At 47.7% G+C, this 23,848-nt stretch overlaps 1 protein-coding gene and 1 non-coding gene across 4 annotated transcripts in view; both read right to left on the reverse strand.

The window, feature by feature from the left end:
- CGNL1 (cingulin like 1) overlaps positions 1-23,609 on the reverse strand; it is a 74,415-nt gene extending 50,806 nt beyond the window's left edge. For 2 of the 3 annotated variants that reach the window (XM_060282599.1, XM_060282597.1), the window contains exon 1: positions 23,318-23,609. The gene's annotated coding sequence lies outside the window, so the exon portion shown is untranslated. Of the gene's footprint in view, positions 1-18,840; positions 18,985-23,317 lie in introns of those variants that run through there. The other variant, XM_060282598.1, reaches the window with a different exon arrangement.
- On the reverse strand, positions 7,189-7,278 carry LOC132593222 (small nucleolar RNA SNORA5). Its single transcript, XR_009558584.1, has one exon. It is a non-coding gene; the product is annotated as a small nucleolar RNA SNORA5 (small nucleolar RNA).
- Positions 23,610-23,848: the final 239 nt, after the last annotated feature.

Raw genomic sequence — 23,848 nt, forward strand, 5'->3', positions numbered from 1 at the left:
ATATGCTTAGAGGTCTGCCAGGTGGGAAGCTGCAGAAGGCCTGCCTCCCTTGGTCTGTCCGCCTGGCACCTTTTTGTTAAGGAGCCATGCTAAGGCTACGGTATACCAACATTCCCTACCTAATTTGGTACCTTCCAAATATTTTGGACTATGACTCCAATCCAGTTCAACCAGCGCAATCCAAAACATCTGAAGGGCTCCAGGCTGCTCTGTACTGCTCTCTAAGCCATCCATTGACATCCCATTGGCCCATAAGGGTATTCACTCTCTGTTATTGTGATTGGAGTTTTTGCCAGCTTCTGGTATATTTTACTGATTCTGCTGCTGCTCTTGCGTTTTGCCAGTGTGGTGTAGTGGTTAAGAGCGGTGGATTTGTAATCTGGTGAGCCGGGTTTGATTCCCCACTCCTGCACATGCAGCTGCTGGGTGACCTTGGGCTAGTCACACTTCTCTGAAGTCTCTCGGCCTCACTCACCTCACTCACCTCACAGAGTGTTTGTTGTGGGAGAGGAAGGGAAGGAGATTATTAGCCGCTTTGAGACTCCTTAAGGTAGTGATAAAGCAGGATATCAAATACAAACGCTTCTTCTCTTCTTTTATTCATATTATTAGCAACAATATTTGGATATTTCAATAATTAGAATATTAATAATAATGATAATAATAATTACCATGTTTGAAGAAAAGTGGATATAAATCCATAAATAAACTATAAAGATTGATACTCTAAGGGAGGTGCAAAATATATTCTACTAGTTCTGGAGGCACTTTGAATAGCCAGTAACTGGCACAGACTTGCATTATGGCCAAAAGGTATCATTTTTTTAATCCCCGAATCTAGCAAGGAAGTACCATCTCTGGCTCATCTTCCAAACAAAAAGAACTTCCTTTCTCCCCAGGTCAGTCCAGGCTGACCCAAACCAACCCAGCTACTACTTTTCTGGCTGGAAAACTGGAGGCCAGAAGGAACATCACACAGTGGCTGCACTGGGAGAACTGTTTACTCCTGGAACTGCTTATATGTAGAAATAACTTGCACAAGATGGAGCATTTAAGTAGCTCTTAAAAATCTGTTTTATCAGCTGCTCGCTTGGGATCAGCTGTGTCAGAATCAGCATTCAAATCCAATTTTCTCAAGTACTGAAACCCAGCTGCAAATGTTTCAGAGGCCCTGATGCAGGCAGCCAACATCTTAAAAAGAGAGGGAGGGAGGATGCAGTTACAGTTCTTTCCTTACATTTTTTCTACCTGACTGAATGGATTTAGAAAAAGGAGAGAGAGAGAGAAAAATCCATTGCTGTCCCAAAAGCAAAGAACAAAAATAGGCTACTTGGGGGGGGGAAGAGCTTCTTAGGCAAAGTTTCAGCTACTTCATACGGTACTTCATACGGGAGATGTTTTTGGGGAAAGAGCACCACAGAGGAGAGTGGGGAACAGGATGTTGCAGAATGAGATCCTTTGGCGATCCTTTGGGTTCACCAAATGAGATCCATTCATGTGATTCACTGTCACAAATCATGGAGATGGCTGGAAGGGAAGGAGATGGGGCCAGCCCAAGAGGTTCTCCCACTGCAAGCAGAATGCCCATTGCCCCTGCCCCTGATGCCCCCCTGCAGATCCTGACCCCCTCCTTTGCATTCATCCCTCCCATCAAAACTGGCCTGCAGCTGTGTCCAGACTGCTGAGGGCGCAGCAGCAGCAGCAGCAGCAGCAGTGAGGGGAACGGTGCTGTGCCAGCCGCATGGGAGAAGCCATGCTCCAAAGGAAACATCTGTTGCCCCAGATCTGCACCTGCCCTGCCTTTTTTTCTTTTTTTCCTCTCCGGGGCTCAACTCTACTGTAGAACCTGAACCTGGGACTCGATGGCCACCAAAGCAGGGATGTAGCTACTGTTCCCCACCACCACCACAGCTCTGGCCGAAGGTGGGAACTGCAGCCTGGGACACCTATTTCCACTGAGAGGCTAGAGCAGGTCAGGGGGTGCTCCTCCTGAACCCCCAGATAAGCTCCCAGGTTGGGCCTGTTGAACATGGGAGATTCTGTTACCAGAGACAACTTGACACATTCTGATGCCTCCTTCAGGCCATCATAAAAATGAAACAACTGGACAATTTGCAGCTCTTTTAATGGGGCTTCTGTAAGCGCTGCCTGAGGCAAGCAACCAGCTCGCCCTGGAGACTCCAGGTGTGTCCTGCCTTTGACTCTGTCTCCGCTTGCAGACTTCCAACATAGCAGGAGCCATTGCCAAGCGCCAGGAGGCATTTTTGTTGCACATACATTTCTTTTTTTCTGGTCTGTATACGTACAAATATCTCGCTGCCACCTTCCAAAATGACAAGAGGCAATGGAATTCTTTACAGTACTTCAAAAAGGCCACCAAAGCGACGTTCTAAGTCTGGCCATACCAGTTTCTTCATGGCCGCCCCTCCTCTGGCCCTGTGGCGACCAACCAGTGTTGGATTTCCTCTATGACTGAAAATTATTTTATTTATCTTTCCCTTTTAAAATAGGAAACACTTCAGAACAAGAGGTCTTTGGCAGGCAACTATGGGGAGGGGGTTCAGGGGGTGCTCGTATTCCAGGCCCAGCTGTTTGATGAGGGAGTCAGAGAAACCAAGGAACGGAAGTGTCATCTCAGATCACACAAACAGGAAAATGGACCACTAGGTTTGTAAATACTGTACAGGCGGAATGAGGATAGAGAAGACGGCCAATTCATGCTCACTTCTCCAGCATCAAAGGGCAAAAAAGGGAACCTGGCAAGATCCATTTGTATTTCTGCCAAAATGGCTCCCACCAAAAGGCGCTCAAGGGCCCCCTTCAGAAATGGAGACTGGCTATTAACAATTATTAATTGCTAGCAAATGAAGGGGCTGCCCTATACTCAGAGCATCACTATTTGTTCCATGGCAGATGGGCCTTTAAAGTGGGTGGGGGGTGTCCCTCATGAAATGCAGCTGTGAGAGGCTGTCATTTCAAATAGATGAGCAGGGGGCTAAAAACTCCAGTGGTCTGATTTTCCAGTCAAAATTCCCTCTCCAAAATACTTTGCTACCCCTTGGGGTGGGGAAGGATGGTCAGGGAGGGCAATTTTCAACAGAAAAATGGGCTGTGTGGAAAGGGTTAAGGACCCCTCCCCCTTTAATAGAGTCATAGCCACTTTTGGCTCCTTTTCCTTGAAAGAATCATCCTCTTACCAGCTAACTATGGATCTGAAGGGCACCTAATCAATGGCTGGAGGGTTTTGGATATACTTTTCAAAGAGCTCCGCTCCAAGGAACGGCACAGGACCCCATTCCTCACAGCCACTGTTACCATGCCTCCCCTGCAAAGACAGAATGCCACACTTGGGATAGTTAACTATCCCAAAATATAGAAAGACTTCCTGTTTGGCAAGGTTTAATGTTCTCTCTTTCAACCTACTAGAAGGAAGATACAGCAAAGCCCCAATGAACAACAGATGTTGCCGTTGTAACAGCACTGAGGTGTCCATCTTCCATGTCCTTTTCTACTCTTCTTCTATTAGGAAGATCTAACAGATCTTCCTAATCTTCCTTATGGCCACCTCATGAGAAGAATCCTTGGAAAAGACCCTGATGTTGGGAAAGATGGAGGGCACAAGGAGAAGTGGACGACAGAGGACGAGGTGGTTGGACAGTGTTCTCGAAGCTACGAACATGAGTCTGACCAAACTGCGGGAGGCAGTGCAAGACAGGAGTGCCTGCTGTGCTCTGGTCCATGGGGTCATGAAGAGTCGGACACGACTAAACGACTAAACAACAACAACAGATCCCACTATAAAGTCCCTTCCTGGCCAATCTTCCAAGTCTATTAATGAGAGAGTTTAGCATTATATACCTGTGATTTACAGTTGTACCCATGTGTAGTTTTATTGGTATTACTGTCAATTGTTATGCAGTATTTAAATGGTAAAATAAAGAGATGATTATTCATTAGAAGAAACTCATGGGCTCTGGGAGACCATGTGTCTTCTGTAGAATTTCCAGCTTGACTCTGGCCAGTGCTGAGCTTGAGGCAATTTATGTCAAATCCACCCTGTACCAGACCCCACAGAACCCTACAGAAAATTGCCACATCCTGTACTTGTTGCTGAGCCCTGCCCAGGTTCCTCCCACACAGAGGCTTGCACTGCACTCCCAGGAATGTGATCTGTTCTCTCTACAAATGAACTTCAGTTGCATTCTGATATTTCGCAACTTATGCAAGCAGGTTTTTCCACGCAGCAGGTCAGACTAGAGAGGCAGCCGGCACCACACTCAAGCTTCTCCAGAGCAATTCTGAAATGACTGTAAAGTCCAACCCACCCCTAAAGGGAACCTAAATGCAAAAGAAGAGATGCACTATCAGCTCTGTGGACCATGATCAAAGAAAGAGCTACATGCTGAAGACATCCAGCTCAGCACCGCCTAAATTGTTTGAATTTTCCTGGACTCACCGGCTGCAACCTCAAGCAGCTCCCACCCAAAGAAACTTTTGCTACTGTTTTCACTCTGGTCACCAGCTCTTGGAGAAGGGGCAGAGCTTAGCAGTAGAGCATCTGCTTTGCATGCAAAAGGTCTCGAGTTCAATCCCTGACATGACATCCCTGGGCAGAGCCAGGGAAAATAATCCTGCCTGAAACCCTGGGGAGCCACTCCCAGCTTGTTAGCTTAGGCAGCACTGAACTAGCTGGACCGGTGGTCTGACTCAGTGTCACGCAGCTTCCTATACTTCTAACACTGGGGCCTACCTGGCTGGTCCCCTGAGCCTGCCAGTCTTCAGCCCTTGCCTCCTTCTGTGACGTGGACTGGCAGGACACAGAGGAAGGGGAGCAGGATCCTGGCAAAGGCTGTAGCCACGACTGGTACACACCAAGGCAAGCAGAAGATGGGGAAGGGGAGCTTGGGGACGTAGGAGGTACACGCAGGACATGGTGAGGGGGCAGCTGACAGTCTGCAGGAGCCAGGAGAGGGGGACATATCAGCAGAACCAGAGACAGCCCCGTCTCCACAAACATGGCGGGCTCTGAGGCGTTGGGAACAGCAGGAAGGGCACTCTAGGAAACTGAGGCAGGCAAGGGAACACAGCCCAGCTCACTGGCTGACCGGGTGAGGATCAGTAGGTCTGGGAGAAAGTTTGCGGTCACACAACTGGATTAGGCTCAGGGCAGGTGAGGATCACGTGCCTTGTCGAGTGCAGAGACACAGTTGCTCGGCTAGAGCGAACACAGATGTGTCAAAATTGGAAGGATAAAAGGGAAGCAAGGCAGAGAATCTGTGTCTGCTCAACTTTCCACGTTGATGGAGCGTGGCTTGGCTGCTTCAGAAGCTCCACTGGACTGTGGCTTTGGGACTGATCACAGGTTTTCTGACCGCAGGTTTTCCGACCCTGGATCTGCTGCAGAGGCGGGAGCCTGACCTAACTGTATGACTTTGGACTTGGCCTGGTCTTTGACCTCTTGGACTGTCTGACTACTCTCTAGAGTTTCCCTTTGGAACTGTGTACACCAGTGGGACTTACCTCCATGTACGTTGGGGTTCAGGGCATTCTGCTTCTAAGTTCCTTTCCCCCTCAAGCCTGTTGTCTAGCCCAGTTCAAGCAATCTGGTTCACCCTTTGCATATGTCCCTTCCTGTCATGCTGTGGTAAGTCAGGAAGTCTTCAATTAACCATAGTTTCCCATTAAACCCAAACCTAGGAAATGCTTGCCATGTTTGGAAGAAGCCAGGGTCTTAAACTTACTTCAAACCATGGACTGAGGTCTTGGCTTGGTCTGAGTCTAATATAGTTTTCCAGTTTGGAACGAGCAGGAAATGAAGCTTAACTGAAGACTTCCAGGCTTAATTACAACACACTGAGGAGGGAAGAGGCTGTATGTGCAGGCACAAAACTCATTCATTGTTTGCGTTTACTAAGTTAAAATATGGCTGTCCAAAGTTGGTCTCTTTCTGGCCCATCTCATCTGCTTGCTTTTCCCCAGGTAGCCAGGCTGATTTCTCTATTCCAACCTCCATTGTGGTAAAGCTCTCCCAGAGTTTCAAAAAATGCAAACATGGCTGGACTCAAAAAACCCCATTCTGGTGAATATAGAGTAACTATTTTTAATTACACCAATCATTGGGTTGGAAACGACCTTGCCGGGTCACCAACATACAATTTCCACGGTATTCTTATAATGGTTATTTATATTGAATCCTGATATAATTACTACGTCGGTTTACAAGAAAACTTCACCACCGCCTCACAATCCTAACTCTCACAGCCTACTAAAAGCAAAGGAAGATTTTCTTCCTGCAGTTCAGAATTAATTCACTGTGCCACAAGATGGCTACAAGCTTAGATTGAGTTTTGTTCTTGTTTTTTTGTTTAGAAAGTTCATCATGACAGCCCCATAGAAAAATCCGAAAATGATATGCTAATCCGTTACTGCACCCCACCAAGGAGGAGCAGTATGCTGACTATCCATAGTTTCCTTGAGTCAGTTTGCCCTTACTTCATAGATTCAACTTTCTAAAACACATTTGGCTTTAGCCACTCCAGCCAGTTGAAATACAACCTCTGGCTTTGAATAAAAAATGCAAGCAATCTTGCAAAGAAGGGTTACCATTTTTAATGGCTAGCATGAAGTAGGAACTACTTCTTGCTAGCCACTTCAATGGTAACACTTCAAAGAAAAGGAGGGAAATATCTCTGCTTATTTTCCTTATTTTCTTTCCTCTATGCTAATATGGCACACCGTAAAACCCAAAAGCTTCAGTATCAGCTAATTCACTTGCCACAGCTGCACCTGCTCTGAAAAAGCTCCCAGAATTGGACATACCCACATTCAACTCCATTACTGAATCTCAAGAGGCTAGCAATGTGTGTTTGAAGTCGCTGCTCTCGAGGGAGTAGACACAATTTGCTATCCCTCCAAACTGAACCTGAACAGGTCCCATTCAGACCCAGCAGAAGGAAATGTCTATAGAGAAATGTCCATCATTGGTGTCTGCGTGAGTCTCACACTTGGAATGTCGGGTATGAGCCATTTAACAGGAGAGGCAGCCTAGTGAACACTGGCAGCAGAACCAAGTACTACAAGAACCATCCATTTTCCTCTGGGGGGAAATGAACAAGCTCAACAAACAACCCAAATGAGAATATCAGGTCCCGACTCCGCTGCGAAGCCACACGGTGCAGCCCATGGACCTTGTACCTGTAACCATCCTTGTCTCTCCTCCAGGAAAACAGAGAGCCCTTGAGCCAGAAATTCTAAAGCAGGACACCATCACCTGCTGCAGAGATTATCCCTTTAGGCTAATGGGCTACAAGAAGCTTCATTAAGGAGTGTTAATCCATCTCCCAACATTTAGCATTCAGCAAATGAAAGGCTAGGCTAAGGAAAGACAGCAGGCAGGTAGATATTAATTCATACATTATCATTTCTTAAATATTAACATTCCATTTGTGAAATGCCTTCCCAGGGGAGACACGCCAGGCACCCGGGTTGCTCAGTTTCTGGCACCAGTTTAAGCTTCTCATTTGCCTAAACATTTTTGGGACGGTTTTAATTAGACTGCAAATGGCTGATCTGGGGGCTGAAAGGGTTTGATCTGCTGTTTTGCATTCTATAGTATTGCTTTTTACACCATGTGTCTTTTAGATGGTTTTTATCATTACCCACATTGAGAAGAAGTGTCCAATAACAACAATTATGAACACGGGTGGTGCTGTGGGTTAAACCACTGAGCCTAGGGGTTGCTGATCAGAAGGTCGGCAGTTCGAATCTCCACGACGGGGTGAGCTCCCGTTGCTCGGTCCCAGCTCCTGCAGTTCCTGGGAGGATTCAGCTTGTGCTGTAGAACCCCCTACCGCCCACCTAGAATCCTGAAACGCCCACTAGTGGGTGGTAGGGACCAGGTTGACAACCCCTGCTCTAACTAATGGCACAGACTCTTCTGTTTCACGTTTTAGCAATTTTTCTCTGGCCCATGATTTTTTTTTATAAAAAAAACAAGAACAATATTTTTGTCATTTTGAGGAGCTAGCCTGGACCTTATAGGCCTTTAGATGTAAGACTTGGGTCTGCAGAAAAGCTGGTGGCTAAAGTGAAAAGCTGGTGGCTGGTGGTGCTGTGGTCTAAACCACTGAGCCTCTTGGACTTGCTCCCGTTGCTCAGTCCCTGCTCCTGCCCACCTAGCAGTTCAAAAGCATGTCAAAGTGCAAGTAGATAAATAGGTACTGCTCCGGCGGGAAGGTGAACGACATTTCCGTGCGCTGCTCTGGGCCACATGACCTGGAAGCTGTACGCCGGCTCCCTCAGCCAGTAAAGCAAGATGAGCGCTGCAACCCCAGAGTCATCCGCGACTGGACATAACCGTCAGGGGTCCGTCTTCCTTTACTTTTAAAGGGACCCAAACGGTTTCATTTTGAAAGCCCTGGTCTTGTCTATTAACTATCTCCTTTGTTATGTAAACTAGGGGCAACGTGTTGCTACAGAAATGAAATAGCTGGAGATGCTTCCTGATCTGCAGCCTGACTTTTCTTTCTCCAGATTCCCCATCTGCATCCTCCTTCAGGTAAACCATGTGAGGCTAGATAAGGGATGGGGAACTGAGCCTTGCTGGTCGGCTGGATCTTTTATCTCCCCCACCCCATCCCAGTGGGCCAAGTTTGACAGGTGGCCACGGCTGCTCATCTGTCAATCACATCAGATGACCCACAAATTTGAAATCAGGCAAAGGCACAAGGATTGTGCAGGGACCTTTGCAGGTCTAGCCAATCAACTAATCAGAGCGGCCCACAAACCCCCTTTAGGTCCAGTTGCATCTTGACCCGCTTTGTACCAGAAGATTGCATGTAGCTTTCTCATCCTTGGGCTAGATAGACAAATAGTCTGATCTGTTCCCAGGTATGGAGTCTCTGTTTTGCCAGTCTAAGCCTGCTGGCTGAAACTGATGAGAGCTGTAGTCCAAAACTTCTGGAGGGCTTCAGGTTGGGGAAAAGCTGGTCTAAAAGGTACAATTAACAGGTAAGGCCCTGTTTCCTCTTTTTCCTCCTCAGTGTTTTCTTGTCCCATTGATGCAGAGCCCCTGTTACAAACTAGACTATGGGAGAAACATGTGATTCACTTTTTGGAGTTCTTTCTTGAACATCAAAGCAGCCTTTGTGGAAACAATGGCAAAGCAACGATGGTTGAGCTACCACTGAGAGCCGGGAGCCTTCGGTGCCTCTAAATGCAGTTTGCGCTTTCAAGCACAATAGCTGGTTTGTGTCCAAATATCTGATAACAACCAGCCCTTTTCTCCACAGGAGGCTCTGGCTTGTTTTACTAAGTTTTCCTCCAGCCGAGACTCCAGAAAACCTTGTGTCTCCATAAGGCCAGACTCCCAACAAGATAACTGCTGCTCTGTTTCAATACGGCAGGCACCCCAGATGGATTTCTGATGCAACAGCATGTTAAAGGAAAAAATGCTTTAAAATGCAGTTAAAACATAAGAAAGACGCTAGGATGCTCCACTTGCTTAGGACCCAGCTCCATGGCTGGGGGGTGGGAAGGGGCCACAGCCTTCAATCACCCCCGTCTCAGATGTGGTCCCCCATCCAAAGATGCCACTTGGAAGCAGTTCCCACCCTGCCATGGACTGTTTGTGTGGTGCATAACCAGTGCAAGCTGGCATCATCTCATGCCAGGCGGGTGCCCCATAGGGAGGCCTGCCTAGGCAGTGGCCTCATTTGCACAATTACATACACTCAGCTCATTCACTTGCTCACTCTACCATCCCTATCAAAACCCAATTATAAACAGGGGTGCTTCTCTCCCTCCCCCAGCCGCTTTCTGTGTCATGTATGCCTTCCTTCTCAGATGCTTTTGCCGCCCTCCCAGCATTATTACAGCCCTTGCTTCCTTAATTATCATTCCATTCTCTGGGAAACTGGCCTCCGACCAGAGTCTCCTTTTTAACTCATTCCTCAGGGCAGTCAGATGTTTAAATATGCAGCTAAGGCTGCATTAAGTACAAAGAGACCCAAGCAAAAATGACATCACCGGGGGGGGGGGGGAGAGAGCAACACTCTTCCCCTGCTTATGCAAAACCTGCAAGGGAAAAGGAGCTGCAGCGGAACCCTGGACAGCTGCTGCCCCAGTAGCATCACCAACCCTAAGCTGGATGGACCAATGGTTTGGAAGTGCCTAAGGCTGTTGCTTCCTCTGTTCCTCTGTGGGGTGGGGATTGTGGGTGGTCTGCCTGGATGAGTTCATGTGTGCTTTAGGTATGGGGAGCAGGTTTGTGTGTGCGCCCGCAAATGGCATGCAACGCTCAGAACATGGCCAACCTTCAATGCAGGCTTTGGACCAGAGAAGGTTAGTCACACCCAGACTTGACCCTGAACCTCCCTCCTTCATACTTGATGGCTCCCTCGTCACACTTGGCATCAATCTTTGTCCTCTCCAGTTCTAGCCAAGAGTTCTCCATCCACTTTCATTTCAAATCTTTCCAGGTCACATTCTACACAGAGCCATACACCACATACAGAAATGCACATACAGTGGTACCTCAGTTTATGAACACAATTGGTTCCGGAAGTCTGTTCATAAACTGAAGCGTTCATAAACTGAAATGAACTTTCCCATTGAAAGTAATGGAAAGTGGATTAATCCGTTCCAGACGGGTCCGCGGAGTACTCAACCTGAAGCGTACTTAACCCGAAGCATGGGTGTAACTGGTTCTGGAAGTCTGTTCATAAACTGAAGCGTTCATAAACTGAAGCGAACTTTCCCATTGAAAGTAATGGAAAGTGAATTAATCCGTTCCAGATGCGTCCGCGGCATTCGTAAACTGAAAATTTGTAAACCGAAGTGTTCATAAACCAAGGTTCCACTGTATAAGTAAAATTATTTTCCTCATCCATGGGTCTGCCTTTTATAAAATGTCAGTTATATCAGTGTTTCCCAATCTGTAGGTCGCAACCAGCAAAAGGGTTCTGGGCTTTATAAGCAGCAAACCCAGTGCTTTTTTTCTGGGGGGGACGCAAGGGTACGCATACCTGAAACATTTCGTAAATCTAAAGTTTGGCCTCACTGAGGGGCAGTATTTCAATATGAGAAGGAAAATGAGAGTAACCCTAAACATTTTTTAAAGAAAAAAAAACACTGAGCAAGCCCAAAATAAATACTGCTTGTCACCCTAAACTGCTTTGATGATTACCTTTCAACTTTTTGTTTAGTTCGCATTTTATAATGCTGTTTTGACACTTGTCATCAGAAAGGCTTACATTTAACACTTTGGGAACTGACTTGATCCAGTGATGGGCCTCCACAAGGTGCCATAGCTGCCAAGTTATCCCTTTTTTAAAGGGATTTTCCCTTATGCTGAATAGGCTTCCTCGCGAGAAAAGGGAAAACTTGGCAGCTATGCAAGGTGCTCACGCAGGAAGGCACCCTCAGTGACCATCACAGCTCACCTCCACTGTGCATCAGTGGCAATTTGCAACCATCACTCAAAATACCTCCCTACAAAAGCACCCTGTGGCAAACCATTCCTGTATTTGCTGCCAAGGTTAGTCAATAGTTAATCCGGGGGTTATCTGAAGTTCATTATATCTGCTCGTGTAGCCGTGCGTTTTTAGAATAGTTTTTTTTATAGCTTATTAAGTAAAATCCTGCAATCAGATGGTTGGTGTTCTTACATTCCCATGAACAAAACCGAATAGCTCTGTTAAATGCTATAAATAGTCCAACAAATTCCACTTTAATAAGTGTTAAGCAGATTTTTTTGCCAGGTTGCCTCGAGTAATGTTAGAGAATGGGCAATGTTGCAGTTAAAATACATGGAACTGACTGCTGCCAAAAGGCCTATGCTCCAAACCCCATGCGACAATAAACCAATGGGTCACCATAATAAGCACATGGGACTTGTAGGTTACCATACCACTAGGGCCGGGAACCACTGTGCTATGCCATATTTATCCTTCACCCAGGTCTTACATCCCATGTTATATTGCTTCCCAGTTAGTTTGTCATTGGTCTTCCTCCATTATCTGCCACTTATCTTCACTTTCTGAATTGCATCCACTATAAACATAGTACCGGAGACAAAGCTCACCTGACAAGCCTCTGTATGCATTTTGGCTTTCGGTTCAGCTTCCTGTTTTCTTTTAACAATATACGTATTCTTCGTCTGTCACCATAGCCTGTTCCTGTCAATAAATGCTCTGTAACTTAGTTGGCTAGGGCTGATGCACGAGGGCACCAGGTTGGCAAAGGTTGTGACTGTATTTCTGAAGTGTGGCTTAATCTATTTATTAATGACCCTGTCAATATTTCCCTAATTTTGAGGGAGAGGTACTAACAGGTGTATTTTTAAGTCTCTGCCTGCTTGTTTTAGGTGTTGAGCTGGGATTTTCTATATCCCTGCTTGCTCGTTTTTCAGTTCTAATGCTGACTGATTCCTATCAAAGAATCCATAGAAGTTGTCTCTCTGTCACATTACCTATTTTTCTTTCCTTCTCATTGTCTGAAAGATTTTTTACTGAATAGTTTCTTTAAATATTGCTACTATTATATTTCTTCCTATATTGTGCCATCTTCAGCCAAATTAGAAATTATTCAAGAAAGTCAGAATGATAGTAGTAAGAAGACCCGTAATTTGTCTAATTGGTGAAGGCTTTTTTATTTTTATTTTTAATATTTATCATTGTCCGTTCAGGTTTCTAAGTGTGTGGATGTAGTTGCTGAGAATCTTCATTCATCCTTGAAAGGGAAAGCCTTTCTGGAGCCCTATTTTGTTGCAAGTTATGGCGTTTTATATTATATTCTGTTGTTTTAATCTGCTGTTCACTACTTTGGGGAGCTTTGGACTGAAAAGCAGCATTTTGCAGCCATAATGGTATTCCTCAACGACTCTCCTCTTATTCCGATTGGTTAGTTCTGGGCTATTATGTCAATAGAACCTGGGTCATTTGTGAGATTTTAATGTTGCTAATAATATCATCATCGTGAATAATGGTGATACTTAGCATGGAAACAGTACTTTTGAGTGTTCAAATTATTTAACATATATTATATCTTGGTGTGACCGTTAACAACAACTGTGTAAAGAAAGTTAACACTATCCTATATTGCAGATCTGGAGGGAGGGAGGGTGTGTTAAGGCTTAAGGCTAGCAGGGGAGCGTATAGAGTTGGCATTCAAACTGAAGACCTTGTTTGCATTTCTGCATTTAAGTCACCGCTGTTGCTTACAACCAGGAAAATCCTGACATGAGCAGTTAGTAAATATTTATACTGAAGGCAAATTAACTCCATTTTTTAATGGTAAAGTAAAATTTAACCGATATACATTCCATTCCTGCTAAAGTAGAATAAACTCTTATTTCCAGGAATAACGCAACAACCCTTCCCTTGCGGGTTCTAAAGGCTTCCCTCCGAATCACGGCTGGCATGCTGATCCCGAGAACATCAGGAGAATCAGGAAACTGCTCCAAACTGCTGGGCAAAGCCAACCCAGGCATACGATGGGGGTTTACTTAGAGGAGGGGTGGCTGCAAGCATGGAGCACGCAGACAAACAAGCCTTTGAACAAGGTCAACTTCCGCTGTCCCACTTTCTTTGTTTTCCTCTCTCAAATTTGCCAGAAGAGCCTTTGGACTTTCAATGCAACACTATCCACCAAAAGCAACAGATTCCCCTGCGCTGACACACTGGGTCCACAGTTCAGTGCCTACAAGCCGTTGGGTCAGCAAGAACCAGGCACCTCTCCCCCCCCCCTCTCCACCTGCACCAGCCTTAGCTCAGAAGATACAAAATAAAGAATCAGACAGATTGCAAGGGGGGGGGCGGGGGGAGGTGTGCCAGCAGCTTTCTGAGCTCCTGTCTAGCCAGAGAGCTCAATTATCTGTGCATCACTTCAGGGCCTGACAGAGGTGTCCTGTTTTCCACAAGCCTGGGAGGGGGACCTGGGAGGGATAGGTTTAGTTCAGCACAGGGTAGTTATTTGACCCTTCCCCCCCCACCTCCCCTTTTCCTGTTTTGAACTCTCCCCCCCCCCAAAAACCAACTGTTATCAGCCGCTGGGGGAATGAAGCAGGGCATATAGCTTGTTAGTTGGGGAAATGGTCCTACCATTGGGTAGGGCGAGCCTGTAGCCTCAGGCAGCAGTTACTGCTTGGAGGGTAGCAGAACCCCACCCCTTCTGGGTTCCCTAAGGCAGTGTTTCCCAACCTTGTGCCTCCAGCTGTTTTCGGACTACAATTCCCATCATTCCTGACCACTGGTCTTGCTAGCTAGGGATGATGGGAGTTGTAGTCCCAAAACATCTGGAGGCACAAGGTTGGGAAACACTGCCCTAAGGCAGCCTGCTCACCTCAGATATTGTGGTGAATAAAAGCTTCACCTGCCCGTCTGGTAGGATTCTGCATGTGGGGTGGGGTGAGCAGGGCCGTCTTTAGCAGATGCGGTGCCGGGGTGCAAATAGCCACCCAGTGCCCCCAAATTACCACGGATAGTGTTGGGGTGGCCGTAGCTGCGCACTGCCAGCCATGGGGGGGGGGGGACTACCCCCCATGCTACTGCGGGAGAGCAATCCCCACAGAGGCTTGGGAGGGAAGCTGCACGCTCGCCAGCCATATGGTTGACGGGGCGCAGCTGCTGGGCGTGCATGGAAAGGGGAGGCCGCCAGCAAAGCCGTGCAGCTCCCCCACTCGCTGGGGCGCCCCTGAGAGGCCAGCGTCCTGGCGCAATGCACCACTAAGCCCTATGGGAAAGACGGCTCTGGGGTGAGCCCCATGTGCTCCTTCACTGGCCCTGGATTCCCCCCTTCTCCCTCCAGCTTAGGTTATCCCGTCTACTGAGGGAGGACAACAGCTTCTTTCAAGTCAAAAGATCCTATAAACAGACGCCCACTTTGCATGGTGCAAAGTTTGAAAGAATTCCCATGGAAATCTATACCGTACATATCCCTACCTATCACGGGGAAGAGTTTCAGCCTAGCTTTCCAAGCAGGAGGATCATTTTCTACCTGTGGGGATACTTTTTTCGGGGAGCCCCGAGTTCCTTCTCTGAGGCTCAGATCCTAGATTGCTGCTATGGTATTAGTGGTGCCCCAAACCAGCCCACATGTTCAGGCAGCCTCCATCCCATCTCTGTTGTTCCTCATGCTGGGGCAAACTCTGCAAATCTTCCAGTTAGCAAATATTAATGATCGTATTTTACATTTTTGTTGCATTTCTTGAGGGTTCAGAGCTCTTTGTCCCAGCAACATATACACTTGTCTCTGAATGACTTCCAAACCTCATGTGAGTTTTTGAGGAGGGTAGGGATCCTTTGCCAGCACCAATAAAGAGTCCAGAGCTCCTGGGGCTCTGCAGGAGGCGGAATTTCCGTGCCTTTCAAACTTCTGTTCTCCAAGGGCACTTCTGGCTCCCAGCAGCTGTTGGGTAAACAACTTTTGCAGTACAGCAAAAGGGCCAGAGGGAGGGGTCCAAAAGGAGGGCTTCCTGGAGCAGGCAAGTCACTGCGCCCTTGGAACAGCTCCACAAACAATTCACCTTCATGCATGACAACACTCCAGCCAAGCTAACTTTTTTCTGCAGGGGGAAGCTGTCTATTCCATACTCTGGTAAGGAAGAGGTAGAATCAGAGAGGAAGAGAAGAATACCATAGCATTTTGGGGGGGGGGGGTTGTAAGCCCACCTCCCACCAAAGCAGCACCTGCTCCAGACCAGCTGTACTTGATCCAGATAAGCAGGAGTCATGGTGACAAATGTCAAGCTGGAATACCCTTCCCCACAAAGGTGCTATGAGAAGTGAACCAAAGAAATTGGGCTGCCAAAAGCCCTTTGGAAAGCTGCCTTTCTGGAAAAGATGGGTATTTTCAGATAATCAGAATGGATATTTATTGTCTTCGTACCGCACAACAGCCCTCTGGGACAGGTCAGGCCACCAAGTGCTTGGTTCCCATTTATACAAGAACCACAATTTATTCTTGTTGCCATTAATGAGAGGGAAACAGAAGGAAAGACGGGGAAGTAAATGCATGGGCCCACCTTAGTTATCAGTTCTGTGGGCAGACACTGGAGGCTCCTGATTTGATTCACTGGTAAGCATCATATTCCACAATCCAGACCATGGAAGAGGGTCATCCATCTACTTGAAGCACCCTTCACCCCTTCCAGGTGATAGATTAAATTTGCATTCAATGTGGAAATTTCGGATTCTTTAAATAGGAGACACAGGGATCTCCTGAGCAGGATTGAGATCACAATGTGCAGAGAGAGGGAGTGAACCTTTCCCCTGTTTTTCTGCCAAAAAGAATCGCTCTCTTGCTCTCGCTCTCCCACCCACCCACCCACACATACACACCTAGCCCCAAGACAGAAGCCTCTACTGGAGCCCAAACAAACTCTCCCTAGGAATTTTGGAAGGGGAAAGAGGCAATCGTTGGGATACCCTCCAGACCCCAGCTGTAATCTATGCCCATTGCAGAGTTTGGTTCTGTTCCAGGGTCCTATCAGACTCTGGTCTCCTCCAAGGTTCCAACAGGGCTGCAAGGGGCCCAGCTGGAAAACCAATGACTGACCCCTAAGTCACTGTAGTGCCTGACTGCCTAGAGCAAAACCTGGAGATGGAAACATCTGTGCTCTGACATCACTTCCATGTGGGAGAGACAATGGAGAAGCAGCCAAGAGTGGCTGACAGTGAAAGTTGGACAGAACATGCTCTCCAGGCGAGGGGGCAAGGGTCACAGGTACAAACAATGGCACAAGGAAAAGTTTATCCAACTACAGCTACCAGCTTTTTCTTTTTTCCTTTTGCAAGGGGTGAGCCAAAGTTTTCTTCTTGTTTCCCTTCTGAGTTACATTCACCCAGACCTCCCTCCCGGCCCTGGCCCCCATTTCTCAGCACACAGGACATGCCAAAGTACAAGTGTGAATTAAAAACAAACTTTGCACTCATATATTTCTGGTGTCATCCTCCAGGAGCTCCCACCTGGCCTCCCCCACACCTCCAGAGTGTCTCAGGATCTTGGAGTTGCAACTTTTGATGGATCTTCGACAGTGCAGATGTGTACATCCAGTAGCTCGCAAAAAGCCAACATCGCAACAATTAAATGAATTTAGAAGCCAAGGAGATGATGCAGCTGTCTCTGCTTTTGCAGCAAACACCAGAGCTTCAAGGAATGACCCTTTAACACGCTAATGTGTAGTAAGGTTTCAACTACTTGTCAAAGTTTAACATTAATGTTAAATGTTAATGCTGGGTTAGCAAATCATCACACACACACACACACACACACACACACACACACACACACACCACAACGAGCCACACATTTCTGCAATCAAGCATGTTCTGCCCAGTTTTTATAAACTTTCTGCCACTGAATGTGAAAAGCCCAAGACAGCAGCACTAGCTCAGCCTGGTTCTATGGCCTTTTCAGCCCAACCCCTAAGGAAGGTGGAGAACAGTTCTTCTCAAGCTAGACTAAGATGCAAAGCAAATGCCCTCCAAATCCACTGACAAGCAGCAACAGAGGACTTGCCAGCGGAGCACCTCCTGACAGCCTAGGTAAAGGTACCCCTGACTGTTAGGTCCAGTCACGGACGACTCTGGGGTTGCAGCGTTCATTACTAAGCCGCATCTGGCGAACCAGAGCAGTGCACGGAAACGCCGTTTACCTTCCCGCCGGATCGGTACCTATTTATCTACTTGCACTTTGACGTGCTTTCAAACTGCTATGTTGGCAGGAGCAGGGACCGAGCAACGGGAGCCCACCCTGTCGCAGGGATTTGAACCGCCGACCTTCCAATCAGCAAGCCCAAGAGGCTCAGTGGTTTAGACCACAGTGCCACCCGTGTGGTCTAAAGCCACTGACAAGCAGCAACAGAGGGCTTGCCAGAGGAGCACGTCCTGACAGCCTAACCCACAGAAATTTAATTACAGTGGTACCTCTACTTACGAATGACTCGACTTATGAATGTTACTACTTACGAATGGAGCTCCGTCCGCCATCTTGGATGCTGTTTAGATAGGATTTTTTCTACTTATGAATTTTTAGATAGGGTTGCTTCAACTTACGAATTTTTCTCCCAATGCATTCCTATGGGATTCGACTTACAATTTTTTTCGACTTACGAATGTGCATTTGGAACGCATTAAATTCGTAAGTAGAGGTACCACTGTATTTCCAAGTCTCAATTTTTGCTGCTCAAAGTCAAACACACACACACACACACGAGAGAGAGAGAGAGAGAGAGAGAGAGAGAGAGAGAGAGAGAGACTTTTCTCCTTAATACTACAGCCTCAGACAAAAGATGGACAGGATTAGCTCCCCAAAGCTCAATGCATGTTTTTACAGGAGTTCTGAAAGAGATACTTCCCTTTCCATCTGCTACCCTAACATTGTGATAATGACAGGTCAGTTCAAGTTCTGCCAACATTTCCATCCTGAGACCCAAAAATGGCAGGTCTTTTTCATTATCAAGTGGCTTAACTGCAGCCCATTCTCATGTGTGAGGTTTATTTCAAAGGTTGCTTATCAAACAAGCATACATTAAAGAAACCAAAACTCCAGAAGAAACAACATAGCTATATCTGCTTTTCCACAAGCAAATGTGGACAAAAGTTTCCACCTTACATTGTTCTATGATCAGGGAGAGGGAAGATGAACCAAGGCCAGAGAGACCACTCTGAAATTCTGTGGGTGGGTGACCTTAGGTCAATTGCTGTTTTTCAGCCTATCCTACCTTACAGGGTTGTTGCGAAGATAAAATGGGCGCTGTGTGTGTGTGGGGGGGAACCTGTAAGCTCCTTGGAGAAAAGCATAGTAGTGTAGTAGAAGAAATGAAGTCAAATATACCAGAACCTGTTTTTCTGAAGCAGGAATGGGGAACTTTTATCCAGCTGGAGGGTTGCATTGCTTTGTGGGGAACCTTCCGGGAGCTGCATATCAGGGCAATTTGGCAGGACCAGATAGCAATGGACGTAACTCTTTCTTTCCTGCAAGAGGCCACATTCCAGTCATGCAAAAGTGTTTTTGCCACACACACACACACACACACACACACACCCCTCTGGGGCCAGGCAAGCAAGAGGTATTGCCATAAATCAAGGGCACATTCCAGGCAAAATGACTTAAGGAAGGTGCAAAGCAGTGCTAGAGACTGGTGTGTCCTGGTGAGGGGCATGGCCTGAGGAAGGTGTCTGAGAACCTGTTGGAGGGCCTGGGAGAGCTGCATTCACCCCAAAACCTGAAGTACCCCCTCCCCGCACCAGCTGCAAAGCCCCCAGGTAAACCAGCAAATCCAGAAAGAACCAAGGACTCGTTTTATGTGTCGCAAAATAGCCTTAGAGATCACTGCACTCATCATCGCCTCACAGCTGAACAAGAAATGCTTCTGGCTACAATGGAAATGCAAACACAAACATGTCCTCAATCCTAGCCTTACACATTCATTCATTCATTCATTCATTTGCATGCATAACATGCATCTCAACCCAATATGAGTTATTCAGACAAAAGAGACATTAATGGTGGTGTCAAAACCTCATCAGGAAAATAAAGTTTCCTTCCTTTTTCCCAGCGTGCCCAACCCCACCCAAAACAGTCCCACATCTACTGCCAGAGCCAGCACAACAGACAGGAGTCCTGTTCTTTCCACACGCAGCCCCAAGGCATTTTAGCCTCCAGTCTCAACTTTTAACCAACCCCTTGCCGCCTCCAAGTTCTAGCCTAACAGTATGCAAACACCAGAAGATCCCTCTGTAGTTGATGCAAGGCAAAAATAGGGCCGGGGAGGACCATGTCTCCCAAATGCACAGACATCAACATGAGGAAACCATACAATTCACTCTGTTCTTAGATCCCTTGCTTCACACAGGACCATTTGGCATATGCTCCAAAAATTTATACTGACGCTCAGCACAGAGAGCAATAGTTTAAAAGACAGTAGTAACATAATTTAAATTAAAAGGAGAACAACCCACAGAAGTACAGGCAACTTTAAAAGGGAAACAGGACACAAACACAAAGGAAATGCCCTGGCCAACCTCCACTCAGGAGTCTGGACATATTACTGATTTTTTTTATTTTTCAGATGTTTATGTCACCGGTTGGCTGAAGAGGATGGCACAGGTGAGAATCAAGACTGAAACTTACCACAAAGCCAGAAAGCCATTAACAACCTCAACAAAGCAACAATAAAAAATACATAATCTTAAAGTCAGCAGCTGGAGACTAACACCAGCAAACTCTTTAGCAGCCCGCCAAAGCCTTAGGAAGAGAAGCAGAGTTTTACTCTCTTTCAGTGGCTTCAGCCCTGCCCTGGAATTCCTCCCCAAGGAGACTTCTGGCAGAGTAGACATGTAAGGGGTTGCACAGTCAAAGACCCAAGAGATTGCCCAGATGGGAAGACACCAACATCAAGGAGTCCTGCTCAATACTGTGCCAAACAGAATGGGGAAGAACATTCAGAGTTGCAGGGCCTCCTCAACACTCACGTTACCAGAAAGGATGCTCAGTCTACACAGATCCTACAGACTGCATTTTTGTCTACAGCTCAAGAGTCAGCCTAAGATATTTTTCTGTCTGAGACGGCATGCCTTCGTCCGTGCAGCACAGTCATGGCAGCAGCTCTCCAGGGTTCCAGAGGGGCAACATCCCCAGCCTTACCTGGATTTAACCTGGGGCCTTTTGCACTGCTGAACCAGGACGGTCCTTTCCCAATACAGCTACTGCTCAGAATGAAATGAGTGAAGTTTCTCCAAAGCAAGGGACAAAGCAGTCCCACAACAGACAAGGAAAAAGGACAGGGAGTTTTAAGCCTGCTGTCCTAGGCTGATGCTGCAATAAGGGAAGAGGGTGGACAGATGGCTCTAGCAGCCCATCATGAAAAGTCAGGATAGAGATACGGAAAAACAATAGTGAACACTTGAACAGTGTGGATGGTGAACATGCTGTCGACCTGAACCCATTTGGTTCTTTATTTGTCTCCCTCCCGCTGCTGTCAGTCAACAATGGGGTGCTCACCCCTCTTGTCTCCTTCTCTCTTGGAAAAGTGCTTAAGCGTTGCGCTTAACAGGAAGGTCGCTTCCAGACAACTTCTTTGCACAAAGTTTGTGGGAAAGAGTCTCTTTATAGGACAAACCTTTCAATAGTCTGAGAAGAGCGAGAGACTCCAAAAAAGCATTTTAAAAAATAGAAAATAAGGATGGGATTATTGGGGAAAATATCATTGATTGTAGCAAACCAATCATCAGCTGTCTGATGCTGTTCCACAGGTCTTCAAGCAGATCAGGGTTCACCAACATTTTTGGACCAGTGGCACATTTCAAATTTTGAGAAAGCGCTGTGGGCGCCAGTCATAAAACGGCTGTCATTGGTGCATGGCATAACACAACATGGTTGCCATAGGGCAGCCCGGCATAACACAAAATTAGACAGTGGAGTCATAGTGAAGCTTTCCCCATAACTGTATTTTGTTACTAGAAAAGGTTTGACCAGCTGAATTTCTGTTAAAGGCACAAAAACTCTTCCCCTCAGTGCCAACCCTAAAGCAAAGCTTAGACTGCCCCATTAAACACAAGGAGACTTACTTCTCAGTAGAGAGGCACAGTATACTATTTTACTGTACAGTGAATTCTTAATGAGTGCCTGGTCTTTAGCTCCTGCACAGCAGGAGTCATGCCTAAGCCTCTTTGCAAAGTTTTCACATCCATCCACACTTGGATGGTAGCATTTGCAGAAAATAACTTCTAGGGACTATCTGATCTCAGAGGAACCCACCACAAGGAAAAGAGTACTTTGCTAGGGCAAAAAGAAGGACAAACTACAGAGATTCCAAGGACTAGAAAATACTGTAAGACAGAAGCAGGAAAAAAATAAAGGGAAGGGCAAATACTGAAAGATGATTGTGTCCAGTGAATTCACTAAAGAGTGTGGAGGAGAAAAACCCTTCTTGCACAGTACAGGACCCTAACCCACCCTAAGCTTCTCTCCTTCTTTTCCTCCTCCAGTGCCACCGGCCTCCTGCTGCTCCTGGGTTACAGGAGCCCATGAATTCATGGGCTGTAACAGACAAATTTCAGAGAAGCAGAACAGCCTAATGGGCACAAGCACTGGCGGAGGAAGAGGAGTGCGCGATCCTGGTGGGGGGCCATCACGGCTGCCCCCCCGGCCTGTGCTGGGCACCACGCCCCCATGGGCAGCACACCACGCCCCCAGGACGTGCACCACACCCCTGGGACGTGTGCCAGCCCTGCCCCCACCTGCTCTCTGCCACTGGGCGCAAGCACATGATTCCCCACTCACAGAGATGCCTTTGCCCAATACTGAGACGTCCAAAGAGCATAAATGAAAAATTAATAAAAACTGTTAAAAACAAACATACAAACAAGCAGCATCCATTCGTTGGGAGGCACTTGAGGACCTCTGAAGGAAAGCAGCGTTGCCACAAGGCCTGATCCTTGTGGATTTTGGGAGACAGTCTGACCTTCAGGGCACAGTAGGAATGTAAGAAGAGTCTGTTGGATCAGGCTATGGGTCCATGTAGCGCAGCGTCCTGCTCTCACAGTGGCCAACCAGATGCTTGTGGGAAGCACCCAAAGAGGCCACGAGGCCCACAGCAACTCTTCCCACTTGTGGATCCTGGTAACTGGCATTACTAACAGAGGCACAACAAAGCCGCCTGGGCTAACAGCTGTTGATAGCCTTGCCCTCAACAAATCTGCCTCATCCCCTTTGAAAGACACCCAAGCTGGTGCCCATCACTGCCTCATGTGGGAGCACGGACCATAGCTCAACTGTGCACCAACCTATTCCAGCCTTCCCCAACTTGGGGGGGGAGGGGAGCTACCAGATGTTGCTGGACTCCTTTGGCTGTGCTAGCTGGGGCTGATGGGAGTTGGGAGTCCAGCAACATCTGGAGGCTGACCTACCCTAATTTATTTAGCTGCCATGCCTCATAATGTTAAACATGTAGTAATTCTGCCCACCCTGCTGGTAGGCAATGAAATCCTAAGGTGGCATTTATTCTGACAAGGCAAAAGAGGAGGGGGAGAGGCCAGCTGGGGAATGATCCTGCAAGAAAGGTAGGGAGGGCATCCGAGTGGTATCCGGATCTCGGGAAGCTTTAGTATAGGGGTAGGGCAGGCCTAGGCCAAGAGGTTGTAGCCGCAGGTGGAAAATGCAAATGGGACTCAAAGAGGAGAGGGAAACCCCGAGGGCAGACCATTAAACGAATGGGAACTGTGGAAGACAGAGCCTCCCGGTGGATCGGTCCCCTCCCCTATGCCCTGCCTATGGCACTCCATCCCTTTGGATCGAGAGATTCCCGCGCCCTCACCTGGATAGGGCAGCTCCCCTCCAGAGGCCCTCTTCCTCTCGGGTAGCTGCAGCAGCAAGGGGCGCCGCGCAAGCCTCGAGGCTGCACAGGGCTCTTCCGACGGCGCCGAGCCCTTCACGGTACCGAGGCGGAGGCTGCGTTGCCAGCACTCCAGAAAGCGGGGAGGTGAAGGCTCCCCGCAGCGGCCAGGCTGCCCGGGAGGGAGCACGTGCAGAGCACCGATTCCCCCTGTGCGATCCCGGCCGCCCGTCCAGTCGGCGACAGCGCCGGCGCCCCGCTCCTTCCTCCCAACGCCCCGTCGAGGGAGGCTCGTCCTCCGAGCCAGGCACGGCCGAGCGCGACTGCCCGCCTCCTCCAGGCCATCGGGGGAGGGACCCAAGACGGAGAGCCACCCCGGGCGGAGGCGGAGTCGCGGCGGGGGAAAAGGCCGCCCGCGCCCTCCGCGGCCCTCTGCACATGCTTGCGGGCGCCCCGGCCTCTCTTTCCTCCGAAGAAAACCAGATCCAGGGAAGGAAGCCCCGCGGAGCTGAG

The sequence above is a fragment of the Zootoca vivipara genome, chromosome 14, assembly GCF_963506605.1.
Source record: "Zootoca vivipara chromosome 14, rZooViv1.1, whole genome shotgun sequence".
In the NCBI taxonomy this organism is placed as follows: domain Eukaryota; kingdom Metazoa; phylum Chordata; class Lepidosauria; order Squamata; family Lacertidae; genus Zootoca; species Zootoca vivipara.